This window comes from Heterocephalus glaber, unplaced genomic scaffold, assembly GCF_053883595.1.
Source record: "Heterocephalus glaber isolate CG9 unplaced genomic scaffold, H.glaber_assembly_v1.0 deba00001608, whole genome shotgun sequence".
Classification (NCBI taxonomy): domain Eukaryota; kingdom Metazoa; phylum Chordata; class Mammalia; order Rodentia; family Bathyergidae; genus Heterocephalus; species Heterocephalus glaber.
Window position 1 is genome coordinate 17,433,213 of NW_028258379.1, and position 22,059 is coordinate 17,455,271.

The 22,059-nt window shown below is 37.9% G+C and overlaps 1 protein-coding gene across 1 annotated transcript in view; it reads right to left on the minus strand.

Annotated features, from left to right (window-relative positions):
* The window catches only part of Sptlc2 (serine palmitoyltransferase long chain base subunit 2), a 115,758-nt gene that overhangs the window by 22,329 nt on the left and 71,370 nt on the right, over positions 1–22,059 (minus strand). The window lies entirely within an intron of this gene.

A 22,059-nucleotide genomic window follows, 5' to 3' on the forward strand; every position in this document is an offset into this window, starting at 1 on the left:
CCCTACAACAGTATTCTTAATAACAGCTGAAATCAGGAAACAATCCAAATGGCCATCAGCAGAATAAACTGTAATATGTTCAAGCAATGTGATATTAGATAGTCATGAAGAAGTTAGTTTTGCCCAAATATATGGATGAATCTCAAAGACATAAAGATAAATTAAGACAGACCCAAAAGAGTAATTGCATATACTGTAAGTACTATATGACTCCATGTATATGAAGTTCTAGAATGGGCAAAACTAATATAGTATAATACAGAAGTCAAAACAGCGGCTATCTCTAACAAGAAAGATGGAGTGGGAAGAGGCACAAGAAAGGCTTAGGGGATACTAGAAATGCTTACATGGTGCCTGGGGTTATATATGATGAGTATATATTTATTCATGAAATATACACCTAAGATCAGTGTACTTCACAGTATGAATGTCAAGCATCTATAATCTCAGCATTTAGGAGGCTGAGACAGGAGGATTGCTGAAAGTTCCAGGCCAGCCTGGTCTACTACATAGTGAGTTCAAGGTCAGCCCGAACTACATAGCAAGACCATGTTCTCTCAAAAAAAAAAAAAAAAAAAAATCCCTACTGCATGAATGTCAAGATTACAATATAAATTTAAATACTTGGAAAATCACTTGAGGTTTAAATACACACCCACTCCTCTCGAATTGAGGTAAACTTTCTAATTCTATTTAAGATCTTAAATATAGCCAAGTATTATTTTATAATCACCCTTTCATTTAACAGAACCATCTGCATATTACAGGGTGGGCACTCTCAGTCTTTGTTGCTTAAAGCTAAAATTTTTGGTGCTGGGTGTTCCAAGAATTGTAAGAGAGGGAAGTTATGAAAACAGCACTTCACACTTAAAGCCTGTGTTCTGAGGCAGGAAATGAAAACACAAAAGCATTTGGGCCTTTCTTTTTTCCCCTTCTTTTCAAAAACAATCCTATGAATGAATACACGGATCAGACAATACTGGCTATAAAAATATTTATTTTCTATCAGTGCACTACTTTTATTCCCATAAAGACATTTCCTCTACACATTTTAGTATTAGATTTTCTTTTGCTTACTCTGACAAGAGGGAGAGGCTGGTGGAAGACTAGCATAAAGAACTAGTAATTTAATACAAACCTGGTCAGACTGCCTTTTAGATGAGCCATGGGACAATACAACTGAAGCTATGAGAATACAATGGAGTACAAACTATTTAGGAAAGAAAAGGTTAAAATGACACTTCTATAGTACTAACACAGGAACAAATGCTTCCTGTTCGCTGAAAAGGTCCATTTAGTATTTAAAAAGCTCAAACAACTCTGAGTGACAATATCACTGTAACAAAAGTCCTTCTGAAACAGCTTTTGTAGAAAAAAAATCCTCTCTAGGATAACTGGAATCTAAAATTCTGAACATCAAATATGGCAATACTGGCAATGTACTACTTTCTCAGAAATAACATCTTTATTGAATTAGTGTTTAATTCCAATTAAAAAGGGATGAGGCTGAGGAGGGATGTGTGCAGGGAAATGGTTTAAGGAAGGCTGGACTAGAATGGGGGCTTATGATGTTTCTGAACTTATTAAATAAACTTTAGGTACACACAACATTCTTTACATGTACAAGCATATCCTTTAATAATAAGAATTGCTGAGATTCCTGACTCTACTTATTCAGGAAATCAGATTTCCAAAAATAACTTTTACTTCTTCCAAGAAAGGTGAAGGGGACTGGCAAGTGAACATTCAGATTTGATACTAAAGTAACAAAAAATACTCCCAAGTCTCTGGGGTTTTCTGGTATTCAGAGAAAACAAATTAAATTTCAAATTCCTATTGTAACTGTTACCTCTTTCTTGGACAATAAATATGCACATCTAGTAAAGTCTCAATGGAACACATAGATTTGTTCCACTTCACATTATTGACTCCATATAATGAAATATTTCATCAAGTTGAGTAACATCAGCTAAAGAAAATGTGCTCAAGCTGCACACCTGTAATCCTCGCTACTTAAGAGTCTGAGGCTGGAGGATGGCAAGTTCCAGGCCAACCTAGGAAACTTAAGGAGACCTTTCCAAGCTCAAAAAAAAGTGCTCATTTTGTAGAAGGAGATATATTTACATCAGTAAGCTCACCAAATAAAGAGTTAAAAGAGGGCTGGGGATTTAGCTCAGTGGTTCCGCCGCCTGCTTCACAAGCATAAGGACCCGAGTTCGATCCCCGGTATCAAAAAAAAAAAAAAAGAGTTAAAAGAAACGGTGCACATTCATTCAGTGGTTGTGAATATGCTTCAGAATTTCTTAGAGAAAACTTAAAAATTCCAAAGAAGTTGAATTTAGGGCTATTACCATTTTTGAAGACTGAAGGAAGTCTAGTTTTTTAAATATAATTTTTTTTTTAAATAACAGAAATCTTGTATGTAAAATTAAATAATAAAAATTTCATTTATTTCAGCATGCATCTACTAGATATAGAGACACTTAAGTATCACAGTTGTTACACCGAAAGCAAAAATCTCACCAGGAAGACCATTCAGGAAGTACAGAATGTACTGTGTAGCAGGTAAGCAGACATCGTTAAACAAATATATCCTGAGTACCCGCTATGCCCCAGACACTGCTCTGGGCCTGACTGTACTGTAATGAATAAAACAGACCAAATCTCCTGCCTGTACAGGGCTTAATTCCACTGCAGAAGATGGACAACAAACAAAATAAATACCTCACCGGATGGTGTTTGAGGGAAAAAAACCTGAACTGGCGACAAAGTGTCAAGACCCAGAAGCTAAAAACACACCTAGTATTTCCAAGAACTGAAAAAGTGCAGGAGGCACACTGAGGTGGGAGTTAGGTTAATGTAATATAATTTATCCCAAAGCCACCTTTTTCTATGCAAACAAAAAACAACAAACAAATCTCTTTTAGAGCTCTGTCTCTCTCCACTATTAGCTCATAGTGGTAAAGATATGTAACACCCTAGTAAAAATTCCTATGGACAATTTTCTGCAGCTCAGATGAAAATCACACAAATTAGTAAATACTTGTATGTGTGTGTGTGTGGTACTAAGGATAGAATCCAGAGCCTTTGCATTGAGCTGTATCTCCAGATTTGTTTTATTTTATATTTTGAGACAGGGTTTTATTAAGCCACTAAATTGTCCAAGCTGGGCTCTAATTTGCTTGCCTCAGCCTCGCAAATACTGGGATTGCAGGCTTGTGGCACCATCCCCAACCTCGTTTTTGTTTTTAGTCTTGAGAAACGGTCTCATGGAGCTGCCCGGGCTGGCCTTAAATCTGTAATACTCTTCCTTCAGCCTCCCAAGCACTAGGATTCTAGGCATGTGCCACCATACCGGGCACAATTTTTTAATTTAAATTTTTTTGCTATATTCTACCAATCCTTATATGTTTCTGATCTTTAAAAACACCAAAGAATGCTATAAAAGAAGACAGAAATAGAAAAAAATTAGGCCATGAAAATTTTTCACATGGCACATTTTAAGACATGCCTCTGTGCTTTCCTTCATTAATTTGTTATTTTTTTTTCAGTTTCAATTTTTATTTTTTCCATTAAGTTTACTGGTACATTTTAGGGATACAATACAGTTACATTCATCATTGGGATCTTGTACCTGTACATGATGTATCTTGGTTCTTATTTTTTTCCTTATTCCCCTGTCCTCCCTTCAAACCCCTCCACCTTTCCCTATTTACAAAGACTTTGTTTCCATTTTTCCTATTCTCATATTGTTTTCTTTTCCCTTCTTTCTTTACCCTACCCCTTCCACTTCTCCTACTCCTTTAGACCTTTTCTTATTTCAATTATCAACGATAACTTATCTTCAGTTAGGTACAACTCTTGAAGACATTGGCATAGGAAAAGACTTTATGAACAAAACCTCAGTAGCACAGAACTAGCACAAAGAAACAACTGGGATCTCATCTTATTAAAAAGCTTCTGCACTGCAAGAGAAACCACCAACAGAGCTAAGGGACAACCTACAATGTGGGAAAACAATTTTTTCACAGTTGTAACTCAAGATAAAGGGCTACTATCTAAAATATATAAAGAACTCAAAAATATCAGACCCCCCCAAATATAAAGACCCAATTCAAAAATGGGCATCTTAAATGAACAGACATTTCTCAAAGAAATAAAAGTAGCAAATAAATGTATGAAAAAATGTTCAACATCACTGGCCATTCAAGAGATGCAGATGAAAACAACACTGAGATTCCACCTCACCCCAGAAAGAATGGCTGCTATCATGAAATCAACCAATAACAAATGCTGGCAGGGGTATGGGGAGAAAGGAATCCTTTTCCACTGATGGTGGGAGTGCAGACTGGTGCAACCATTGTGTAAAACAACATGGAGATACCTCAAACAACTAGGACTGGAGGTCCCATTTGACCCAGCTATTCCTCTGCTGATTGTCTTCCCAAAAGAATTAAAAGAATCATACCACAGTGATACATGCTCACCCATGTTTATAGTGGCAGTGTGTAATAGTTAAAACTTGGAAACAGCCCAATTGCCAATCAACTGGAGACTGGATAAAGAACATGGTTTTTGCATAAAATGGAGTAAGGCTCAGCCATAAAGAACAAGAAACTAGAGACATTTATGGCTAAATGGATACACATTGAGGCCATACTCTTAAGTGAAATAAATAGGACACGTGTAAATACGGAATAGTTTCTCTGGTGTGAAAAATTTGCCATTGTTTCTCAATTCCTGTTAACTGCTTTTATGTCTTTCATGTATGGTCTTTTATCACCAAAACAAACTGCAAATGCTGAAGGCACAAACTCTGTTTTTTCCTTCTTTTCTAATACCACTCCTAAGAACACCCACCCAGCAGATGTTCAAGTTGAAATATTCTGAGAAAATGAAAACTCTTCTATGTATTCAAACCAATTTAAATTACAAAGCAGAATTATCTACATCCAATTACACTACCACTAGTAACAATCTAGTATACATTAAGGTAAACAATCATCTAGAATATTCGTAAATATCTAGCGCACAAAAAGCATTCTAGAACTTGGTATGAGGATTTAAACCCTGTTCCACCATTCAGTAATTACGTGACTGACCAGGGTAGGTGACTTCATCTCCGTTTCCTTAACCTCTTAGCTTCCTTACTTTGTAAAAGACGGAGAATGATGTTTAAAACTTGTTCTGGGCCTGGGGATGTAGCTCAGTGGCCTGGCAAGCACAAGATCCTGAGTTCGATACTGGTACCAAGACAAAAAAAACTTGTTCTGAAAATTTAATGAAAACCATTTTTAAGACAGTCCTTAGTGCATAGTGACATACTATGCATAATAACTGCTATTAATTACCTCCCTAGTGTATTCTTCCCTTAAAATTATGCCTTTCTTATCTTCCATACAAAACCACATACTCTGACCTTCTGGCTTTAGCCTTAGCTCTCAAAGACAAAAATGAGGGCTTTCTTACTTCTTTGTCCTTGGCATTTCTAGTTCTCTATTTTCTAATTCTTTGATACATCCTTAAATTTAAGACCTAACCCAAGAACACAGCCAACTGTACTAATGTATAATTATTCTTCAACACTCTTAATTTGCAATTTATAAACAAGCTCCCTATATCTTACCTTAAGTATTCTACCATCCTTCCAAAGCTAGTTTTTACCAGTTTACTTATTCTCCAGTTTAGATTATCATGTCATCCACTACCATCCAGGTGAGGCAAATTACCTTTGCGAACTTGAGTACAGTGTTCAAATGTGAGGAGATACCCTCTTTATTTGAAAACTACCATTACCATAAAAGAAATGGGACCAAAAATGTGGACAAAAACAGAGATGCTTGCATTAAGGCTATTTTAAAACTTGAAGTCATTAGAAAGTCATTTTGAATGTAATGCATAAAAGCAGTAAAAGTAGGTCTGAGAGGGAAGAAAGGGAACTAACAACTCTATTTCTCTAAATTTCATTTATTGGTTACAGTTTGGTTCTTTGGTGGTACAGTAGATATGCTTCTGAAGACAGGCTATCTAGGTTTGTATCCTGCCTCCACCATCTAAATAGCTCTATGGCTTTAGCCAACTCTACTTCTTAAAGCCCAGTTCCTCATATGCAAAACAGGGCTGAAGACAAGGTTGTTTTTAAAATAATGAAATAATGCATGTCTAACACATGGTGTTTGAAAACTTGTTATTTTATATTTATATATGTAGGGTAATTTGATTATTTATTTTTGTTGTGCCTATGACCATTATCACCCTGAATGCACCTGAGCTCGTCTATTTTTGTTGTTTTACCTATAACAAGGCCTATAAATATCTTAAGGCCTTATCTATATTCAAATTGGGGAAAGAAACATATCTATATGGATATATATTCTTTGTTTGCTAAAAAGATATTAAAGATCTTGAGTAAAAGAGAAATACATGACGGAAAGAGAAGGCAGGATGGAGTGTACCTCCAGCACCACAGGTGGATAAAGAGCCTGCTTGCCCAAGGGCATATGTGCTCTGTTGGGGTGATTAACTCTCACTGTTAAAAGCTTAAGAGGACAATTGGTTAAGCTCAGTGCTCTCACAAAATTTAGGGAAAATTAACAAACAACAATGGATTGCTTTATTTTCTATTTTGTTTTTTAAAGAAAAACTTTATAGAGAGAATTAACATTGTAACACATCTGCCGTGTGTGGGCTGTTAGCAGATGAGGTGCACATAGAAAATGCAGGAATAATAAGGAGCACATACTCTGATGACAATTAAGAGCCCCAAATTTATCACTTGGCCAGGCAGTGTTAGCCTCCTCATTTACGAGGAATTCATAAGCTGATTGCCTCTCACCATGTGATTTACTTCTCTTTCATTATTCTTAAACATGATTCAAAACTGGGAGTGAGGAGAGGCGTCCTGACAAAACTCAGGTGTTTATGGTTCTTATTAAATTATGGAGTAAATTTTAACAATTCTAGAACGCAACTTCTACTATATCTGCTAAAAAGATGATAAACATGTATATGTCCCAACTGTCAACAATAAATGTAATCATTCTGTACTGCAAATATGGACTAATAAAAGTTCTTAAAAATTAAAAAGGTGATAAAAACACTCATTTCCTTCCCTTCCATAACTATCAAACTCTTCTAATCAAATGTTGATATTCATATGCTATTGCTAAAAGCAGCAACAGTAATAAAAATCATTTGTATATAAGTACATGCAAAAGAAGAAATTTATCAATTGAATATCCAACAGATGACATTGGTTACTTTTTGTGATTTATACCTACCTATAATATTTGGGTTTCTGAAAGTGGACATAAACTGTTCTTATAAACAAAATAAAAATGAGTAAACAGGTAGAAAAATTAATATGCACATATTAAAAATCCTGTATTTGGGATCCTCAACAGTTGACCCTTGAAATACATGTATCATTCAGCAAAAAGACTCGAAGTAAAACTATAAAGAGAATTCCAAAACCAGAACTTAAATCAGAACACAAAAACACATCTTCATATTTGTATAAACACAAACTCCATGTTCATAAGGGTTTTTACTTCATCAGTCTATTACTGTCAATTACTATAATCACAAGACAAAATTGCACAATTCTGTGTTCTTCTTAGGTGCTACTGATGATACTCTATCTAGGAAACTGCCAACAATATAAACATCATTTATACAAATTTAACTAGTAAATAGACACTAAGCTATAAAGTTAACTGAACTTAATATTATAAAACTGTCAACATGGGGGGGGCAGAGTTTATAACCCAAAGCTGGATGTTTCTTCACTGCTAAGGCCAACACAGATGGAAAAATGTTGAGCAGCCTAGAAAAGTTTATTCACGCCTTCATTTCCACCAAAGCTGGAAAGTTCCGAAGACAAATTTTAGTGTTCAAAGAAAGTGGGCTAAACTTGGCAACTCAAGAGGGTGAGCGAGGCAGGAGGTTCTTAAACTCAGAGACGGAGGCCAGCCTGGGTAACAGAGAAAGTGTTTCAAAAAACAAAACAAAGGTAATCTAATTAACTGAGACTATAGTGATGGTTAATATTATGCAGCAATTTGACTAAGACAAGTCAACCTGACTGAGCCATAGTACCAGATATTCAGTCCATCCTTATTCTGGGTGTGTCTGAGAGCATGCTTTGGATGAGATTAACACTTAAATCAACAGAGTAAGCAAAGCAGACTGCCTTCCCTAACGTGGTGTCTTCCCACCCGCAGTGTGAAGGATTGAACCCAGGGCCTCCTCACACATGCTAGCTAAGTGCTCTATCACTGAGCCACATCCTCAGCCCAGACAGACTGATTTTAATAACACACTCCCTGTAAGTGCTGGCTAAATGGCACTGGAAAAATCTGTTAGGCACTTCAGAGTCACAAAGAAAAGGAAAATAAATGTACTTTCAATTGGCTCCTTAAAAGCTAAGGTATTTTTGTGGCTCAATGGAGTCTTGTTAAAGGGATATTTATAAGGGGCTTGCAGGAAGCAAGAGCTCAGTAATTTTGTAACCTGAAGCAAAATGAGTAAGAAGGAGGATCACCATCTCAGAGATACGGCACTTGTTTTTGCTACACTGGCAACAAATTTCAAAGTGCTCAGCTTGGGCCACTGTCAGGCTAATGGGTATCAAAGCAGATAGATTTGCCTCTCTATAACTTGGGATAGTGTTCCAAAGTGGTCTCTTGGTTTTCTGTCTACATACAAGAAGGAGAGCAGCTTTTGCTAACACCAAGCAATGCACAGTAAATTCTTCCCACAAGGAAGGTTTATCACCTCCTCCCTATTAGTGGCTTAATCCTTTAATTCATTTCAATGCCAAAAACTAGGATTTCCTGAGGACTGCCACAGGATGTGCAACCAGCAGCAGGGGCCAAGGCTTAACGTTGTTGATTCAATATAATCAAAAGTTTAAAAGAATGATTACCAGTGCACAGCCGGAAACAGAGAGCCCTAAACAAAGGGAAGAAAAGAGGCCAAGAGCCTTTGAAAAAGTAAGAAACTGAGTTTTAAAGAGAGCCAACTTCCAATCAGGACAAAATGTCCCCTCTTCACCACCTAGTTCTGGCAACTGATTCCAAGGGCTTGTACACACTAGGCAGGCGTTCTACCACTGAGCTACACCCCCAGCCTAGGATAGAAAGTCTTTTTTTTTTGTTACCGGGGATTGAACTCAGGTCCTTGCGCTTGCGAGGCAGGCAACGGAACCACTGAGCTAAATCCCTGGCCCCAGAAAGTCTTAATTTGTCCCAAGACTATTCTGTTGTCCTGTGGCGGGGCTGGAACATACCACAAGCCACATTTAGACAGAACTAAAGGGATGGGGAAATATACCATGTATACTGTTGTCAAGTATCCACCTACAAAGAAGTTGCACAATCACTGATAAAGGCTTGGCTTGAATTAAAACTAATAGTTTTAGAGGTAGCAATAAGTTCGAAGTTCACAAACTGATTAATATCTGAACATTAAAAAAAACAAGGGCCTTAATGTAAGCAATCCCATTTGTAGGTTATGCACTAAATAATCTGGGATTCTGAATTGCCCCTGACTCCTTACCACTATCTCTCTGCCTCCCCTACTTGGTTTCTAGGCAAATGCTCTAACACTAAGCTACATCTCCAGTCCTATATGGTTTGTTTCTAACTTCTTCACCTATATCACTGATTCATTCAACAAGGGTCATCAACCATTAGGGTGAAAGAGCCAGGGCCCCATGCATTAAGATTTCTAAAAAACAATAAAATTGGCAGCGGAGTTTTACAACCAAACTCCTGTCCCACAGTCAAACATTTCTCTCTTTTTCTTTTAAAAGGAAGAGCCAATATATCTCGCCTTCTAATTTTCTTTTCTAATTACCAGCAATCAGAACTGTTTTTGGTTTATTTGGATGTAAAGGAGTTTTAAAATAATACATAAGTAACCCCTAAGCCTCTTAAACATTAGTTTGCTTTTTTTTGGTACTCGGGATCGAACTCGGGTCCTTAAGCTTGCGCAGCAGGCAGCGAAACCACTGAGCTAAATCCCCGGCCCCAGTTTGCTTTTTGACTGGCGTGTTCTTTAAAATGCATATTCTAGGGGCTGGCCAATTCAGTGGTCTGGTCGCTGTTAATAAACTTCACAGTAGTGGTGCTTAACCTGGCTTATGAGTACACTGCAGGTCTGCATCTAGGGTCCTCTGAGATAACATGAGGTAGAATATCTTATCCCCAGATACTCAACATGTCTGCAATGTGTCTGTCCCTATAACTCTGATGCAAGTGGTCCATGGGTAAAGTTTGCACACAGGAGCTTAAAAGAGTCCACCTTAATGAGGTCCATCTGAAGCTCTGACAAAGACTTCCTGGACCAAAACGACATTAAGCTCTCCTGAGACCTTCCTGACTATGCCAGACCTTGGGCTTCCTTCTGTGTTCTTGTAAAGTAAGAGCCTGCTAAGTCAGTTTAGAGAAAACTCTTTGTACTAGTGTCTGGATCACCTTTGGTCTCATCTGTCACCCTGGTCTGTCTCAGCAAGAATTCTAAAGGCAAGCAGCCTCTTTACCCTGATGCTTCCTCTTAGTAATTTTCTTTTCTTTTTTTTTTTCTGCTACCAGGGATTGAACTCGGGATCTTGCACTTTCGAGGCAGGTGTGGTGCCACTGAGCTAAATCCCCAGCCCGTGAGTTATTTTTTCTTTAACACCTCATTCTACCATGAAAGTAGATTGAAGGGGGATATGAATCAGATATTTAGATAACTAGAAAAATGGTGGGAACAAATTTTTTAAAAAATCAATTGCTCTTCAGAATACTCTCATATCTAGCAAGCTGTGAAAGGGCATCTAGACTGCCCTTTCAGTTTTTCCTCAAAACAGTGAAACTACACATTTCTGTTTGACTCAGCTATTCCCCTTTTAGGTATCTTCCCCAAAGAGTTAAAGATATCACATTACAGTGATATATGCATATTCAGGTTTATAGCAGTACAATTCATAATGGTCAAATCTTGGAAGTAGCCTGTATATCTATCAATAGATGAATGGATAAAGAAAATATGGTATTTATAGACGGTGGAGTACTACTCTGCCATAAAGAAGGATAAACTTGAGTCATTTGTAGGATGCATGTTGAGACCATAACGTTAAGTAAAATAAATCAGACACACAAGCTTAAATATCGCATGGCTTCTCTTATATGGGAAACTCAAAGTAAAGAGCAAAATGAAAGACAGAAAATAGGACGCAGGGAGACATCTTTCTCAAAGGGGAAGAAGATCATGAGATGGAGGGTGAAGAATTGAGTGGAAGGACAGGGGTTAAAAAAGACGTTTTGTGTACATGCATCTCCCCGTAAGGAATGTAAACATTATGTACTACAAACACATACTAATACAAAAAAATAAAAGGTGGTTTTACACAAAGGGGGAGGGTAATCTGGAGCTGGGTGTGACGGCACATGCCTATAACCCTAGCACTCTGTAAGTCTGAGGCGGGACAATTACAGGTTCAAGCCCAGCCTGGGGAATTTAGCAAGACTGTCTCAGAAAAATAAAAATAAAAACACAAACAAATAAATAACTAAAGGAAGGATGTTGGGAATTTAGCTCAGGGTTAGTTCTTAATTAAGAGCAGAGTCCATCAATCTTATTTCTTGCTTTTATATATTATTTGTGTAGCAATAAACTGCTTTAAAATTAAAAACAGCTGGGATCACTGTCAGACAAAGCCCTCAGAAACAATTTGGGGAAAGAAGCTACGCCAATCATAGGCAAACAAGGTTTACGAAGTTCTTCAACGGATTCCAGAGATGGGGCCATAAAGTTCACAAATTAGAAGTGATTAGAAGAAAAAGCTAAGGAAAGGTGTATCTCATATCAATAGTAACTGAACATACAAAATAACAGGGGAAATCTTTAAAATAAATTTCATTATTAATTAAAACTAAGGTAATTCACCTACTTCAATTCTAAAAAAAAAAGTCCGACTCAGTATTTTAATTAAGAGTTTAGTTTCCTCATATCATCTGACCACATCTTCAAAATGAGGGGCATCTAGTTCAGGGCTCCTTTCCTGTCCCAGGGGAACATACTGAAACTCCTTATTTAAGTTCTGTACTAAGAACAGTATTCTACTTAATGACCAAGTCCACATTTGTTCAGAGGTTAGCTTCCACCCTGCTGCCTGTGGGCATCTTAATAGCCAGCTTCAAACTTACTGAACATAAAAGGAGTTTCTTATTCCATGACACTTTTATTAGCTTTTGGCTTTGGAAGAGATGGGGGTACAAGAAGAAACAGAAAGACCATGGTGCCAAAGCTCTTACGTGCTCAGAACAGATTTCTGAGCAGACAGGGAGGTGAAAGGGGTTACTGACCCATGGAGAGGAACAGGTAGGCAAATGCCCAAAAGGACTTTCATGTGTCAGGCTGATTACTCACAAGGAAATTTAGCTGCTCTTTGGAAAGTTACCAGACTAGAAACCAGAAAATTAGAAATAGATTACAAAATAATCTGTTGTAATAAAACATTAAATATCACTAATGCAACTTGAGAAGTAGAAGCAAATAAGTTAGGAAAGCCGTATCTTACCTGCATACAAGATATTGAGAAAACTTGTCCCACACACAAGCTCAAATTTCTCCACCTGTAAAGTGGTCTTATTGCTTGCTGATTTCAAAAGGCATAAGCCATTGATTGAAAGGCCTTTTGTGCTACCATAGATAATGAAGACCCTAACTTACAAGAATGTTTTTTCTTTTTCTTTGATTACTGGTGATTTTTTTTTTTTTTTTTGGTACCAGGGTTCAAACTCAGGTCCCTGCACTTGTGGGGCAGGTGGTGGAACCACTGAGTTAAATCCCTGGCCTTCCCTTGATTGCCGGTGATTTACTCGTGTGATAGTATCCACAGAAAATTTTCACTTAGAAAAGTTTGATAAGGAGTATAATAACATCATAGTTTGCTTCAAACAGCTGACTTTAGGGTAGGGGATTTAGCTCAGTGGTGCCACCACCTGCCTCGCAAGCACAAGGTCCTGAGTTCGATTCCTGGTACCAAAAAACAGCTGACTTTAAGGAAGTTTAAGGTACCTAGGAGTGGGTGAGGGAAGAGGTTGTCAGGGACAAGGAAGGAAGAAATTGAGAAAAGAGGAAAGTAATACAGGTGTGCACCACCACAGGCAGCCTTTCCTAGCAATCTTGCCCCTTCTAGTAGACATAAGTTTTTTCAAAGGCAATGATCCAGTATTGTTCAACTCTGCAGCCCTTTTGTTATGGTTTATATCTAGATGTGCCCCAAGAGCCTCATGTGCCCATAGATGGGGCTTTTGGAAGAGGACTGGACCACGGGGGCACTACAGATGACTTGCTGTTAAGAGATGGGGTCTGGTCAGAAAAGGCAGGTCACTGATGGGGTGATCTGCAGGGGTACCACATCTCCCTCTCAGCTTCTTGTTTTCCTTACTGCTTCCTTATCTCCATGACATGAGCAGCTTTCCTGCACCAGGCTCTTCCACTATGCCTTCCTGCCTTAGAGCCAGCTGACTATGGAGTAAAAATGTGAACCAAAGTAAACCTCTCCTCCTTTAAATTGTGAGCGTCAGGTATTTCGTCCCAGTGATGAGAAAAGTGACTAAGACACCTTTTTCCACAGCACCCCACTTCAGGGCACAGAGTGGATGCTTGACAGCTTTCTGAGAAATGCTGAAGCAAATACTTCAGCAGTGTTCTGGAACCAGTATTTTCGGCAGTTAACTATAGAACAGGAGGGAGTTAGATCTGACTCTCAGGTTCAGAAACACTGCTTAATCATAAAATTGTTAAGAATAAAATTGTTCACACTGAAAACTTTGTTTTCATTTGGATAAATTTCTAATGGTGAGGTAACCAAAGAATCCAAATATTCCTGGGCTCAGAAGGAATGGTGCTCACAGAGGGTTAAAAGTTGCATGAAATGCTCCTTAGGACCTTCCCTCCAAGAGGCTGTTTTCCTAACAGCTTTGCTTCTTAGCCCTGGGAATCTAGAGATGCTTCTTCCAAAAAAAGTGCCTCAGGTCTCCTAAATTAGCTCCTGACAGTTCCCAGGGATTCTTGGGGTGATCATTTAACACCTCATTAAAAAGTTTATTACTGGAATTAATTCAAATGGGGCAAACCTAGTTTTAATTAAACCTCAATCTGCCCAAGGTGTTCCTTTTTTACTTCTATACCAACAACCACCTGAAAGAGCAAAGGTTCCTTTCAAAATTAAGTACAAAAAGCCCAGTTTTCTATACAGAAAATACTTCTTCCTCATTTTAAAGCTGATCTATTAAAATGTATCTACCAGCTACCTGCAATCCCAGCACTCTGGGAGGCTGAGGCAGGAACACGGTAAATTAGAGTCCAGCCTAGGCAACTTAGAGAGACCTTGGGTCAAAATAAAAATAGGCTGAGAATTTAGCTCAGTGTGAAAGCCCTGATTTTGATCTCCAATACCAGAAAATAAAATACATCTATCTAGTTTATTTTGTTCATGATGTAGCCATTCTGGCTTAACATACACCTGTACTGCAATATTATTATAAAGTACTTTAAGGACCAAGCCATTTTCTCATATTTCCAAATCATGTATATTCATTAATTCAATAAATATATTTATTGAAAGGATACTAGATGTCAGAAATTAAGCTGGGTGGTATGCATATTACATCTTTGGTAAGAAAATACATTGAAGTACAGCTGTGGAAAATTAAAAAATTTAGTTGATTTAGTCAGTTTGCTTTGATTCATAAACAGATCTTATAGTTAAATTTCCATTACTGTACATGGATTAGTGATGTGTGAAGTACAAGCTAGAATTTCAAATGTCTAGAGAACTGTTAGCATTTCCTAGGCCTTGTTACTTCTGGTCACCAGCCCCAAGGTATAAGCCCACTGGCAGCACAACTGCCATGCACTGACATTAAGATGCCTCTCCACATGTACCTGTCAGTCCAGTCCTGTGTCCCCCTCTTCTTTGGCAAAAAGGCATTGGAAGGGAAATGTGGGAAGATGTGGGAGGAGGGGTAGAGAGGGCCTTATCTTCCCTTGCCCGCTGCAGCTTCTGAAGGCTCTACACTCTCACCACAGGGCAGCACATCTGCCCACAGAGGAGATGAAACTATTTATTAATAAGCAATTGTGTACTATTTTGTGTTTAAGCCTTAATTTCAACCTCATTTTGATCAGGATTTATTTCCATGTAGGTGCTTAATGTACTCTGCAATCTAACTACAAAAGTTTTAATTATAAAAGTAATATATATTCATATGGTAAAGTAAAACTTTAATAGTATAGAATATTATTAAATAAAAATAGACACTTCCCTTTTCCCCTTAGCCACTTCCACTGCCACACCTGGGAAGTACCCCTAGGTTCTGAATTTGGCTTTTCTGGTAGTTTGTACTGCAGTGTTGAACAAAACCACTGGTTCTTGTTCCATCAACTCTAGGTGGCATCCAGGTATGAAGGCTACATTCCATATTTCCCCTGCAAATCACTACTAACTTCTGTGATATTTTATTTCTTTTCAAGGCTAGTTATCTTCATAAATTTAAAAATTTTTCTTAAACTTCAAAGTTTATTTATAAACTTAAGATAGTATATAATGGCTGTTCACTAAGTATGAACATACTGGTAACATACTGGTAAATGGAAGAGTAAACCGGTATAAGCACTGTGGGAAGAATTTAGAAGTATTTATTTATTTTTCGTGACAGGGTCTTGATACGTAGTTCAGGCCGGCCTTGAACTCACTATGTAGCACAAGCTGACCTCAAACTTGCAGTGATCCTCCTGTCTCAGCCTCCTGAGAACTGGGATTACAGGTGTGCACTACCACCCCCGGCACAGAAGCCTTTAAAGATGTCTTCCAACATTACTGCAAGTATATACACCCTAAAGAATATTTTACACACACAGAGAGGAGACACCTTTGAAGACCACTGCTGCAGTGTTATACAACATCTAAAAATAGCTAATAATCTAACACAAAGTAATGAATAAAAGCGGGTAATTCTATGTGAAATTCTAAGTAGCAGTAAAAGCAACTGAATGAGAGCGTCATACTCAACAGGAATAACAGGACATGAAACAAGGCAAGTTGCAATAAGATTTGTACAACATGACCAATTGCATAACATTTACAACAATACAGGGCCAGGGATTTAGCTCAGTGGCACCATGCCTGCCTCGTAAGTGCAAGGTCATGACTTTGACCCCCCCTTACTAAAAAAACACAAATAAACAAAAACAACAGCAAAAAAACCCACAATACAGACACCCCTGAAAAAATAACTAGTTTGTTTTTTTTTAAATTTTGTTCTTTTTTTCTTAGTACATGTGCTGCTGAAGCAAGCACTGTTTTTTGTTTTTTTTTTTGGTACCAGAAATCAAACTTGGGACCTTGTGCTTGCAAGGCCGGCGCCGGAACCACTGAGCTAAATCCCCCGCCTTTAGTTTGATCTTAAAAGTGTGTTGAGTGTAAATTTTCAGGCAGCAGAACCTGTATTTAAAAAGAGGAAAAATTATAATGTGCTCCTGGCTCACCTAAAAACTCCAATCCCCCAACTACTAAAACACTATTAAATGCCTATATAACAATTCTTCAAGACTTTCTGTTAACTATAAAGGATCTAAAATACTAATGATTTAACTCCTAGAAAACTGAGTACACTTGATGCATTACTCTGCAATACTGCACAGGATGGGCGTCTTCTTTTCCCACTTAGGCATTCACTTGTCTCAACAACCTTCAGCATTACATTCTTTTAAGCAAATTTTCTTCATAGGCTTTTCCACACGTCCCAAGACACTTTCTATAGCAACCCAGGGAAGACACTGAAATAGCATAATGTATCTAAACAACTCAAGTCGACAGGAAACACCCGCCCACAACCTCCAGCCCAGACCCACGCACAGTGGACAACGGTTTTGCTGAGTTCTGATTCAGGCAGTTACATCTCTTGAGCATTTTTGCAAGTTATTATATCAAGTACAGTGAGTTATCCAACAGCAGGAGATACAGTATAGACTATGGGCAGATGGATAACAAAAATATAAAAGTACAGAAGGACACAATTTCAGAATAGTGATTATCTCTAGAAAATGGGTAAGAGAAAAAAGGACCAGAAAAGATAGTTTTATATATCATTTCTTTTGTTTAATTATTAATTTTTTTGGTACTAGAAATCAAACCTAGGGGCACTCTACCATTGAGCTACATCACTAGCCCTTTTATTATTTTATTCTCAGACAGGGTCTCACTTAGTTACCAAGTTGGACTTGAATTTCAGACCCTCCTGCCTCAGGCTCCCAAAGCACTGTGATTTCAGGTGTGCACCACCACACCTGGCTTTCATTTCTTTTCTAAAAATGAGACAGAGGGTGAGGTATTAACATTAAAATGAGTACTGGATACATTATTTCCTGTACCTTTTCATGAAATCTGAAGAATAAAATTCTTACCCATCTGAAACAGGCACAAGTCAACCAATATTAAGCAGCCCACAGAAACTATTCAAGCATTTGAATTTGATACTACACATGGCAAGGAAACTAGCATGTGTCTATTTTTTCCCATGTAAACCTAATCCCTTTATAAGACTGTCTCCTGTGAGAACTTCCATCCTCCAAACAACCTTTACCCTCACCTCATGACCCCATTCTTAGTCACTTTACTTTGCATTATTATGCTCGGGCCACAGTGGCTGCCTTGCTAAGTCCTTGAACACAAAGTTACCTCCAGTTCCGGGCCTTCTACTCTGTACTTTCATGTTTGAATTCTCACTTACTTCATATCCCTGCTAAAATACTCCTTCTCAAGGACCAACTGTCTTTAAAATACCAGAACAGGCCCCCAGGACTCCTGAGCCCCTCACCTTCTCCCTTATCTCCCCACACCTAGCCATTACCAATTTCTAGCATACTATATAATGAAAACTCTGCAAGGCAGGAATTTGGAGGTGCTTTATTCTTTGATGAACATGAGTGCCCACAACAAGACCTAGCACACAACAGGCACTCAAATATTTGGTGAACGAAACTTCAATTGTTCTATGCTACTGTGCTCTCTGGGACTAACACATGACCAATGGTTCTTTGCATCCTCAATACCACCCAAATGTACACCTTATTGAAACACTGACTGGTCATTCCTGTGGATTCTGATTCATAGTCTACCACAGAGAAACATAGAAAATGTTTCTGAAATTCATTAAATTCAATGTCTTGAATTTAAAAAATGAAGTTTCTTTCAAGGCAGGACATTTCTATCACAAAATCAAACTCAAGTAATTAATTGCAGATACAACTTCATAAATAAGTTCACCTTAAGGCAAAGTCAAAATGTTGCTGTCCTGTACCACACCCTTTTTTCTAAAAGGACAATAAAAACATTCATCCAACAATGTCATAAAAAGTAAGAATTACTTTAATATACAGAAATCTAAAGGAAACCAGGGCAAATTAAAGGCCAGATAGTGGGCTTTCTGAGAAATTATATTTACCTATACTTTTGGTTTGGTTTTTATTATTCTTGGTTTAATAAAGAAACAATATAGTCAATAGAAGTTTATCAAGTTAATTAAAAATTTTAGGGAGTAATTTTTAAAAATATAGTAAATTATTTAAAAGCTGGTAGAGAGCTGGGTGCGGTGGAGGACGCCTATAATCTCAGCACTTGGGAGACTGAAGCAGGGGGATCACTAGGAGTTTGAGGCTAGCCTAGGCTATATAGCGAGTTGAAGGCCAGCCTGGACTACGTAGTGAAACCTTGTCAAAAAAAAAGAAAGAAAGAAAGCCAGCCAGCCAGTAGAGATTGTTTTAAAAATGGGTGCAAATTCTTCTGCAAATCTCCCACTGGGGAAGTGAGTGGAACATAATTAGCTCCTCTAATCTGGGATGGCCTTAGAGATTAGCTTGTTAATAGCATATCAGAAAAGGTCGTATTTAAGCTGTATGTCTAATTGATTTTACTTAACATTATGGTCTCAAGGTGCATCTATTTTCCCACAAATGACTCAAGTTTATCTTTCTTTATAGCAGAGTAGTACTCCATGGTGTGTAAGTACCACATTTTCTTTATCCATTTATCTACTGATGGACATACGAGCCCCTTCCAGGATAGGATTTAAGTATTATGAATTGTGCTGTTATAAACATGGGGTTCATGCATCACTGTAATATGATATCTTTAACTCTTTTGGGAAGATTCTTAGAAGAATATCTGGATCTAATGTAATTTCTAGTTTTAGTTTTTTGAAGAATTTCCATAGTGGTTATACGAGTTTACATTCCCAACATTACTGTAGGAGGTTTCCTTTTTCCCTGCAGCCTCTCTGGCATTTGTTATTATTTGATTTCTTGATGATGGCCACAAAACTTTAAATATCACATTGTTTCTCTTATATGAGAAACCCAGAGTAAAAATTAAGACAGATAATAGGAAGTAGGGAGATCATTCTCAAAGGGAAAGGGGATCAAAAGATAAGAGATGAAAAGGAAGGATAAGAGATGAAAAAAGGAATTGGGATATGTTATGTACATGTATCAGCTCCACACAGGGAATGTACACAACATGTACTACAAACGTGCAAAAAAATTTAAACAAAGGAAAGGGATCAAAGGACAGGTGGAGGGGTTAGGGAGGGAAGGGAAAGGGGGATAAGAAAAGGAATTAAGATGGGTTGCCAGGCAGATGGCACGTGCCTGTAATCCCAGCACTTGGGAGGCCGAGGCAGGAGGATCACCACGGGTCCAAGGCCAGCCTAGGTTAGAGAGTTCAAGGCCACCCTGAATTACATTAACTGAGACACTGTCTTAAAAAACAAAACAAAAAGATGTGTTATGTACATGTAGCAACTCCCCACAAGTTATGTAAACATTATGTACTATACACATGTACTAATAAATTAAAATTTAAAATAAAAACCCAGAGATTAAAACTTTTAAAATAAGGTCATAAAGCACTGATGGTGAACCTTCTAGAGACTGAGCGCCAAACTGCAACCCAAAACCCACCTATTTATCACAAAGTGCCAACACTTCAATTAAACTTGCGTACTGAGGTTTTAGTTTAGAAAAAAAACTCATACACTAATATCTTTTGTCTTAAAAGTGACACACAATAACATGTGTGCTATAGGTTCCCCCACACTGTAATAAAGTTCTGGTCAGGTTCTTTTGGAATGCAGGTTCTCTAAAGTATCCTCTCTGAGTATGCAGTCACCGTATCACACGGGGAAGACACATGAAGGTGCTCATGAAGGTGCTCAACAGCCTTGAGAGCCTGGCTTTCAAGTCACTGCAGCCCAGGTGACAAGTAAGTGAGGAAGCTGCCAGATGGAGTCTTCCCAACCACTTGAGTGTTCCGAGCTAGCCACAGACACTGTGAAGCCAAGCCATCCCTGCTGTGCCCTGACTGAATTCCTGACCCCTAGGTCTGTGAACGTAAGACGGCTATTGTGTCATGCCACTACACTTTGGGGATGGCCACAGAAGCAAAAATTGGAAAATCAGTACCAATTCAACCTTTATCTATTTACCATGTTTAATTTCTTACCAGATATCATTAGTACAGATGAGGCATTTATCCAGGGTAATATCACACAGATCCATGGGCTAGGACAGGCCAAAGAAATTACCCAACGTAAACTTTAACAGGGGTTAGAACTTGCTTAGCACCTAAATCTGTTCACTGTTTCAGTAAGGTGAATGCACCTAGTGAATGAAGTAACTCCATAAATGCTAGCATGCTCCTGTATGCATGCCCCCCATCTCATTTTCTTCTCTCTTCTTCCTCCCTCTCTGGGTCTTTCTCTCTGTATATACACAGGTAAAAGCACACTTTCCCAATAATACCAAATCAGAAAAAGACATGTAGCTATTGTCAATAGGGAGCTACTCATAAGGTTCGAATGCTATGTGTGAAACATTAATTAAATATTTTCCTCCTGAAGAACAAATTCATGAAACTGAAGATGTTATTTTGCTGTTTCCCAAAATCTTTTCCTAAAGCTATCAAGGATCTATGACAGATTGGAAAAAATATTAAGACAAACTTTGATTTAAGAAAACAGTCTTAAATCAAAATCAGATAAACCATTTTATTCTTGTTTTCTTTTTTGGGGGGGGTGGGTACCAGGGATCAAACTCAGGACCTTTCGCTTGTGAGGCAGGGGCGGTGCCACTGAGCTAAATCCCTGGCCCCCAAATCAATCTTATAGTAAAGTATTATATAATTATAAAGCAGAAAGATCAAGGCTAATAATGTGAAGTCTTTTATAAGAGCCTTACTGAATTTAAAGAAGCATTAAAAAAATAAGTAAAATTAATGTTTCATACTGGCAATGGAAATACTTTTTTTTTTTTGTATCAGGGATTGAACTCAGGGATCGATGTAAATACTTTTAAAGTTAAAAACAGCACACATAGGGCCGGGGATTTAGCTCAGTGGTTCCAGCACCTGCCTTGCAAGGGCAAGGTCCTGAGTTCAATCCCTGGTACCAAAAAAAAAAAAGCACACACACAGAGCCTCAATTGCTCCTGTTTTATTATTTCTGATCTACAGTCAACACTGCCCTCTGGTGATACAAAGTAAAAGTCAAATATCAGAGAACATACTTTACTGTTCATTTTCATGTTTAAACCAGGGCATCCAGTTTGAACTACAAGTCCCACCAAAGACAAATCAAAAATTCAGGATGACCTTCATTATCCCCTGTATACTAAATTAGAAACTCTTTACAAAGTGTTAAGTCAAGGATATTCTTAGAAATAGCAGCTCTTAAATACACTGTTACACTTAATCTTAGCCTTGATCTTTCTGCTTTATAATTATATAAATAATTATATAATACTTTACTATAAGATTGATTTGGGGGCCAGGGATTTAGCTCAGTGGCACCGCCCCTGCCTCACAAGTGCAAGGTCCCAAGTTCGATCCCCAGTCCCCCACCAAAAAAGTCATGTACGATTGAAAGTCTCATCATCTATAAATTTAAAAATTGCACAGGAAAAAACTGCATAGAATTCCAGTATAATTCTCAGGACATGTATCTAACA